This window comes from Papaver somniferum, chromosome 6 (genome assembly GCF_003573695.1).
Source record: "Papaver somniferum cultivar HN1 chromosome 6, ASM357369v1, whole genome shotgun sequence".
Taxonomy (NCBI): Eukaryota; Viridiplantae; Streptophyta; class Magnoliopsida; order Ranunculales; family Papaveraceae; genus Papaver; species Papaver somniferum.
The window spans coordinates 80,144,166-80,152,369 of NC_039363.1; the positions used below are offsets into that span (position 1 = coordinate 80,144,166).

The 8,204-nt window shown below is 37.1% G+C and overlaps 2 long non-coding RNA genes across 2 annotated transcripts; both read left to right on the forward strand.

Moving 5' to 3' along the window:
• The first annotated feature begins 3,015 nt into the window (after window positions 1–3,015).
• On the forward strand, window positions 3,016–4,131 carry LOC113285795. The gene is made up of 3 exons (XR_003328944.1): window positions 3,016–3,311; window positions 3,753–3,841; window positions 3,953–4,131. It is a non-coding gene; the product is annotated as an uncharacterized LOC113285795 (long non-coding RNA).
• A 2,547-nt stretch (window positions 4,132–6,678) lies between these two features.
• On the forward strand, window positions 6,679–7,631 carry LOC113285796. The gene is made up of 3 exons (XR_003328945.1): window positions 6,679–6,810; window positions 7,253–7,341; window positions 7,453–7,631. It is a non-coding gene; the product is annotated as an uncharacterized LOC113285796 (long non-coding RNA).
• The last annotated feature ends 573 nt before the right edge of the window (window positions 7,632–8,204 follow it).

Here is an 8,204-nt window from a genome sequence, read left to right on the forward strand (position 1 = left end):
CTAACCGGCCGGCCATGCCTAAGACGTGGCCGGTCCCACACCTCACAATCCTTAGCCTTTTATAATTATTATTCCCTAATCTCACGAAACTCCTCCGTTTCAACAAAAACTCATGGATTCTCCATAACTTCAAGGATTCATGAAAAATAATAAAACAGGGAAAGGTGTACGGGACCAGGCAACCTAGCCGGCCGACCATGCCCTAGCCATGGTCGGTCCCACACCTTGCAATCCCTAATCTTGCATAATTATTTTTCCTCAATTCATGAAACTCCTGGGTTTGAGCAAAATTCATTATTTCTCCATATTTTCTCAAATATTGCTCAAATCACGAAAACCAAAAGCCAACATAGTCACGACTGGATAGCCTCTCACGACAATTTTAAATATTAAAACACTTTTATTTTAATATTTTCAAAGTATTGATGAATTGAGAAAACATGCTCATTCCAACAAAAATCGAGAATTCTCAGTCAAGAAGAAACTCTTCTGAAAATTCACTATGTTGCTCGAACGCGCATCAGAAAATACTGAAACTCTCAGTATGGAAACACGGACACCACGGAAACACGTGCATGCCTCCATGACCGACCATAGTCATTCCTAGGGCTTGCACAAAGCCGGTCCCACATGTTGTCATAATTCTGACCTAATTTGTTCAATTGCTCATACTGGGCCCGAACTCTCTTCAACCAACCGGAGAACCCTTCAAATGACCAACAACTGGTCCCGCGACCACCAAGAGCCCGTCCCATGCTCTCTTGATCGGTCCTCATCTCTCATACCTAGGTTTGTCACCTAACGCTGAATCCAGCAATATTTCAATAAATGATGAAACCTGCATTTAATCATCGTTCTTTCACCAACGCTCAAACTGAGAACCATGGTGCGTGCTCAATCGAGCACTGGGCATCATATGGACTCTCATCATCCCATGTGTTCGGTCCCTCTTCACTCATGACCAATTTTCAGCAATTCACCAATTGTTGAAGGATTGATCAAAAAATTAGGGTTTCGAACAAACGCTCCACGAATCACCATTCTGAGCAAGTTCAAACACAAAACTATGTTGATTCAGCAATCAACATCCAAATTAATAATATTCGTTAATTCACCAATATTTTTGATTAATATTTCGTTGGGTCACGGCACCAGTAAATAATTCTTTGAATTGAGCAATACTTGCTCAGTTGCTCGAATATTGATCCAACCATCAATATTCGTTAATTCATCAGTAGTTTGTCGAATTGAGCAACACTTTTTCAATTGCACGTCAAATTATCAATATTCAGTGTTTTGGTGAATTGAGCAACACTTGGTCAGTTGCACACCAAAATTATCAAATTCGTCAAATTGAGCAACACTTGCTCAGTTGCTCGACAAACTCTCAATATTCGGCAATTCGTCGAGTTGAGCAATACTTGCTCAGTCTCTAGTCAGTAATTCATTGACATTTCAGATAACTACATGTTCAATCCATGAATCGCCGAGCATTCACCACTTATGCTCGATTCAACAAAATTAGACTCACGGTCTAAATCAGACAACAACTGACCAACTAATACACGTCTGCCTTGAAGACTCCACGATTCGGGAAATGTCAATCACGTCACAAATGGGGGGATATCACTTAGGGTTTTGGTCTGGCGGTCTACGGCACGTGGATTCATCCACAGTGATAAATGTGCGTAAGTCGTGTAAATGGTGGAAGGAGTTAGCAAAGTAGTGGGAGCACGATCAGTCAGGTCTCCACACGACATGGAACTGACTTTACCACGATCTCCCACTTTCCCACTCTTTCACTCAAGAAACCGTCACACTTACATGGATCAATGGTACGTCATTCTTGCAATATAAATAAGTCTAAATCGAGGACATCAGGGAGGATAAATCGAATATCATCAATCATCGATTATCATCATTATCCGTCAACAACTCGATATAAATTTATTCACAGAACTCAACTTCAGCAGTTCAGCAATATTGCAGAAACCTTCAACACACCCACAATCCTTGATCATCACTGATCCCGCACAACTCTCAGCTTCCCTCCTACAAATCAACCCATCTCCCTCTTTGTGACCGAATTGACTCTGGAACGGCCATTGTCTTGGTTTAGGCCGGAGTCATACAGATTGATTTCCAGAATCTAAGCACCCCCTTTGCAGCGGTGCATCTGTGTGAGGATTAACATTTTTCCCGACTGAGGAGTCTCGACTGCACGCTCGACTCTCTACTTTCCCAAAAAACCGGCAGCTCTTTTTTCCCCATCTACATCTGCAAGGGAGGAATTAGCGAAAAAGACTCGAGCTTCTGTTTTTTTCCTTTTTTCTGTAACGCCGAATTCATTTCCCTTTCAAACGCATTTAATTTAGATTCATATTCTCAATATATTTTTTCTATTTATTCGACATCCATAGCGTCATCATCGACTTCGAACAACAGATATGTCTTCTCTCGCTGATTTTCTTCTTTTCTTTCTCCTAACTATCTGTATTTTCCTTCATGATTCATTTTTTTCCCTTCATGATTCTTTTTTTTCTTCTTGTCGTTGGAGTTTATGGTCTTTAATCATTATTCTATGACCAAAAATCATGGTTATAGACACGCATTTGGGGTTAATCGAGATTAGGGTTGTTATTGATTCTTTTACCCAGTTTGTAAATTGGGATATTAGTTTAGTTATCTGCTCTAAGTTTGAGACAAGGATTGTTAGTTTTTCACTCTTATATTTTAGTCGATTATGAATGTATTTTCGAATTGAGACAAGGGTTGTTAGTTTTTCACTCTTATATTTTAGTCGATTATGAATGTATTTTCGAAAGTTTTGATTTCATTGATTCATTCTCCTGTTGATTATCACAGGCTCTCTCAGTTTTGGGAAAGAGAAAAAGTTTTTTCAGTTAAACTCCCTAATTTCTCTCTGTATTCCTAATCTTTTTTGTTAGTATAAACGAACATGTGATTTTTAGGCTGTAATTTTTTAGTCTACATTTCAAAGTTGATTCGAGCATATGTAGCCATTGATCGTAAAGGTAAGCCTTTCTCAATAGTACTTGCAGACTTGATGTATCTCCAACCATTAACATGTACTATGATTTCTCTTTTTTTTTTTGCTAGGTATACTATGATTTCTCGTTGTATGTAGATCTCACTTGAGGTGAAGACAGAGTGAAGAAAGAAAAATGACTACACTTTTTCTTACATTCGAATATCCATGTATCAAGTGTCCTCTTTAATTAATATTTTCATAACTAATGGTTTAATTCAATGACGGACCTACAGCTGGGCTAAAGGGGGCTTTAACCCGGGTAAGCTTCCCAGTCCACAAGTCAATTTTTTTTTTTGTTTTTGCTCGACATAGGCTTTTAGTCCGGGTCTTAAAAGAAAATTTATCTTTCCTGGGTCCGTCCCTGGTTTAATTACTACCTGTCTCGCGGTCTGGAAAGAGCTCTTGACATTAAAAAAAAAAAAACATATACTTGATTATTTAAAAAAAAATTATTTCATTTAGGATATGTGGTTTAATCTACTCCACGTAAGTTTCATTTTATAATTCCACTGATAAATGTTACTTTTCAGTTTTATAGCGAGCTTAACCGAAGCATAATAAATTCTTAATGTCTAAAAGTGATTCGTTATTTCTGTAGCATCTCCCTATACCCTTTTGTTAACTGTGCGCAGAGAATTTTTTGTTGAATGATTATAACAAAGTTTCTTATCACATGAAGTGTTCAACTTTTGTATGGCAGACTAACCCATTCATGGCCGTGGGACCTTTTGAATGCATATGTGGGTTTTCAAAAAACTATCACCAACATCCAGCTTCTTCATAATCCAGGTAGGTAGCTTGAAGAATGGGTGAACTCATAATAGAAAATCTCAAGTATACATTTGTCTGTTGTTACCATCGTTGTGTTTGAATGTCCTCCACTGCAATCTCTTAATGCAGGCACATAAACCAGACTCTAAACTTCTGCCTTAGGGGGTCAAGGTTGCAGATTTTCCTCTAGGGTTCTGCTACTAATCATGTTGGTAACGACCCATTTGAGGCCAGACTCTAATCTGGTAGCTGTGTTAATGCCTTACTGGTAACACTCTTTTGGAATCATGTGCATTGACAGTGATTAATTCGACCATTATTTTATCACCAATTTTTCTTGGTCTAAGTTATTGTTTACTTGGTTACGAACAATCTGTTTTTCATAAATTACCATTTACTTTGGCTTTATCGAGTTGGTGACATACAATTGATATCCTGGATCATTTGTTGATTTTCAGCATTGTTTAGTTGGAAATTGCAGCATTTACTTCTATTATAACCGTAAAAAACATCAACAAGCCTTGCTTAAGGTGAATTGGGTTTGTTTATTTTGTTAACATACCTAAGTATCTTTTTATTATTTATTCCATACTTCAGTCTATTGACCTCAACACATAATCCTCATATCTGCCTCATGGCGATGAACTAATCCTATGTACCAAAGAACCTAATCTGGAAATTTGATCCTTGCTTCATGTTATGGGAAAACAGTTCAAAATAGGAAGATATGGTTTCCCTAGACACATTTTAGGATTTTTGAGGTATTTTTTGTCTTTCAACCCTCTCACAATGACCACCGTCCCCTTTTTCAAATGAGATACCAGGGTAAAGCCTCTCTGTTGCAATGCGGTTGAAATTCCTCATCACAATTTTAATTTACCCAATTTGAGGATCTAGAATTCGGTCCGCCAACACTTACATAACAGGTGCTCCTTTTGTTGTATCCATTTGGTCACTGATTAATCTGTTGCATGCGTATTCAGATATTTCCCATTCATTTCCTGAAATTTTATTCTTTCTGTTCTTGAATAGATGCATTAGGTAGTTGAAAGGTTTTTACAAGTTGCTTTTAATTAACTACTCATTCTAACCATCTTTATATGTGTGTTTGGGGTTGACATCACATTATGGAGATTGTCGGGCGGTTATCCAACATGTTGAACGTTATCTGGCAAGGAAAAAAATCTAGAAAAAACAACTGACTGTTAAAGGTTGTCATAATGCATGTAACATTGATATTTGAACATTTGTAATCTGAAAAAATAAGATAGTTAAACCATGATAAAAGTAACAGAAAACTTGATAGGTTTTACTTGCTACAGACTGGCGGTCTACGGCACGTGGATTCATCCACAGTGAGAAATGTGCGTAAGTCGTGTAAATGGTGGAAGGAGTTAGAAAAGTAGTGGGAGCACGATCAGTCAGGTCTCCACACGACATGGAACTGACTTTACCACGATCTCCCACTTTCCCACTCTTTCACTCAAGAAACCGTCACACTTACATGGATCAATGGTACGTCATTCTTGCAATATAAATAAGTCTAAATCGAGGACATCAGGGAGGATAAATCGAATATCATCAATCATCGATTATCATCATTATCCGTCAACAACTCGATATAAATTTATTCACAGAACTCAACTTCAGCAGTTCAGCAATATTGCAGAAACCTTCAACACACCCACAATCCTTGATCATCACTGATCCCGCACAACTCTCAGCTTCCCTCCTACAAATCAACCCATCTCCCTCTTTGTGACCGAATTGACTCTGGAACGGCCATTGTCTTGGTTTAGGCCGGAGTCATACAGATTGATTTCCAGAATCTAAGCACCCCCTTTGCATCGGTGCATCTGTGTGAAGATTAACATTTTTCCCGACTGAGGAGTCTCGACTGCATGCTCGACTCTCTACTTTCCCAAAAAAACGGCAGCTCTTTTTTCCCCATCTACATCTGCAAGGGAGGAATTAGCGAAAAAGACTCGAGCTTCTGTTTTTTTCCTTTTTTCTGTAACGCCGAATTCATTTCCCTTTCAAACGCATTTAATTTAGATTCATATTCTCAATATATTTTTCTATTTATTCGACATCCATAGCGTCATCATAGACTTCGAACAACAGATATGTCTTCTCTCGCTGATTTTCTTCTTTTCTTTCTCCTAACTATCTGTATTTTCCTTCATGATTCATTTTTTTCCCTTCATGATTCTTTTTTTTTCTTGTCGTTGGAGTTTATGGTCTTTAATCAGTATTCTATGACCAAAAATCATGGTTATAGACACGCATTTGGGGTTAATCGAGATTAGGGTTGTTATTGATTCTTTTACCCAATTTGTAAATTGGGATATTAGTTTAGTTATCTGCTCTAAGTTTGAGACAAGGATTGTTAGTTTTTCACTCTTATATTTTAGTCGATTATGAATGTATTTTCGAATTGAGACAAGGGTTGTTAGTTTTTCACTCTTATATTTTAGTCGATTATGAATGTATTTTCGAAAGTTTTGATTTCATTGATTCATTCTCCTGTTGATTATCACAGGCTCTCTCAGTTTTGGGAAAGAGAAAAAGTTTTTTCAGTTAAACTCCCTAATTTCTCTCTGTATTCCTAATCTTTTTTGTTAGTATAAACGAACATGTGATTTTTAGGCTGTAATTTTTTAGTCTACATTTCAAAGTTGATTCGAGCATATGTAGCCATTGATCGTAAAGGTAAGCCTTTCTCAATAGTACTTGCAGACTTGATGTATCTCCAACCATTAACATGTACTATGATTTCTCTTTTTTTTTTGCTAGGTATACTATGATTTCTCGTTGTATGTAGATCTCACTTGAGGTGAAGACAGAGTGAAGAAAGAAAAATGACTACACTTTTTCTTACATTCGAATATCCATGTATCAAGTGTCCTCTTTAATTAATATTTTCATAACTAATGGTTTAATTCAATGACGGACCTACAGCTGGGCTAAAGGGGGCTTTAACCCGGGTAAGCTTCCCAGTCCACAAGTCAATTTTTTTTTTTTTGTTTTTGCTCGACATAGGCTTTTAGTCCGGGTCTTAAAAGAAAATTTATCTTTCCTGGGTCCGTCCCTGGTTTAATTACTACCTGTCTCGCGGTCTGGAAAGAGCTCTTGACATTTAAAAAAAAAAACATATACTTGATTATTTAAAAAAAAATTATTTCATTTAGGATATGTGGTTTAATCTACTCCACGTAAGTTTCATTTTATAATTCCACTGATAAATGTTACTTTTCAGTTTTATAGCGAGCTTAACCGAAGCATAATAAATTCTTAATGTCTAAAAGTGATTCGTTATTTCTGTAGCATCTCCCTATACCCTTTTGTTAACTGTGCGCAGAGAATTTTTTGTTGAATGATTATAACAAAGTTTCTTATCACATGAAGTGTTCAACTTTTGTATGGCAGACTAACCCATTCATGGCCGTGGGACCTTTTGAATGCATATGTGGGTTTTCAAAAAACTATCACCAACATCCAGCTTCTTCATAATCCAGGTAGGTAGCTTGAAGAATGGGTGAACTCATAATAGAAAATCTCAAGTATACATTTGTCTGTTGTTACCATCGTTGTGTTTGAATGTCCTCCACTGCAATCTCTTAATGCAGGCACATAAACCAGACTCTAAACTTCTGCCTTAGGGGGTCAAGGTTGCAGATTTTCCTCTAGGGTTCTGCTACTAATCATGTTGGTAACGACCCATTTGAGGCCAGACTCTAATCTGGTAGCTGTGTTAATGCCTTACTGGTAACACTCTTTTGGAATCATGTGCATTGACAGTGATTAATTCGACCATTATTTTATCACCAATTTTTCTTGGTCTAAGTTATTGTTTACTTGGTTACGAACAATCTGTTTTTCATAAATTACCATTTACTTTGGCTTTATCGAGTTGGTGACATACAATTGATATCCTGGATCATTTGTTGATTTTCAGCATTGTTTAGTTGGAAATTGCAGCATTTACTTCTATTATAACCGTAAAAAACATCAACAAGCCTTGCTTAAGGTGAATTGGGTTTGTTTATTTTGTTAACATACCTAAGTATCTTTTTATTATTTATTCCATACTTCAGTCTATTGACCTCAACACATAATCCTCATATCTGCCTCATGGCGATGAACTAATCCTATGTACCAAAGAACCTAATCTGGAAATTTGATCCTTGCTTCATGTTATGGGAAAACAGTTCAAAATAGGAAGATATGGTTTCCCTAGACACATTTTAGGATTTTTGAGGTATTTTTTGTCTTTCAACCCTCTCACAATGACCACCGTCCCCTTTTTCAAATGAGATACCAGGGTAAAGCCTCTCTGTTGCAATGCGGTTGAAATTCCTCATCACAATTTTAATTTACC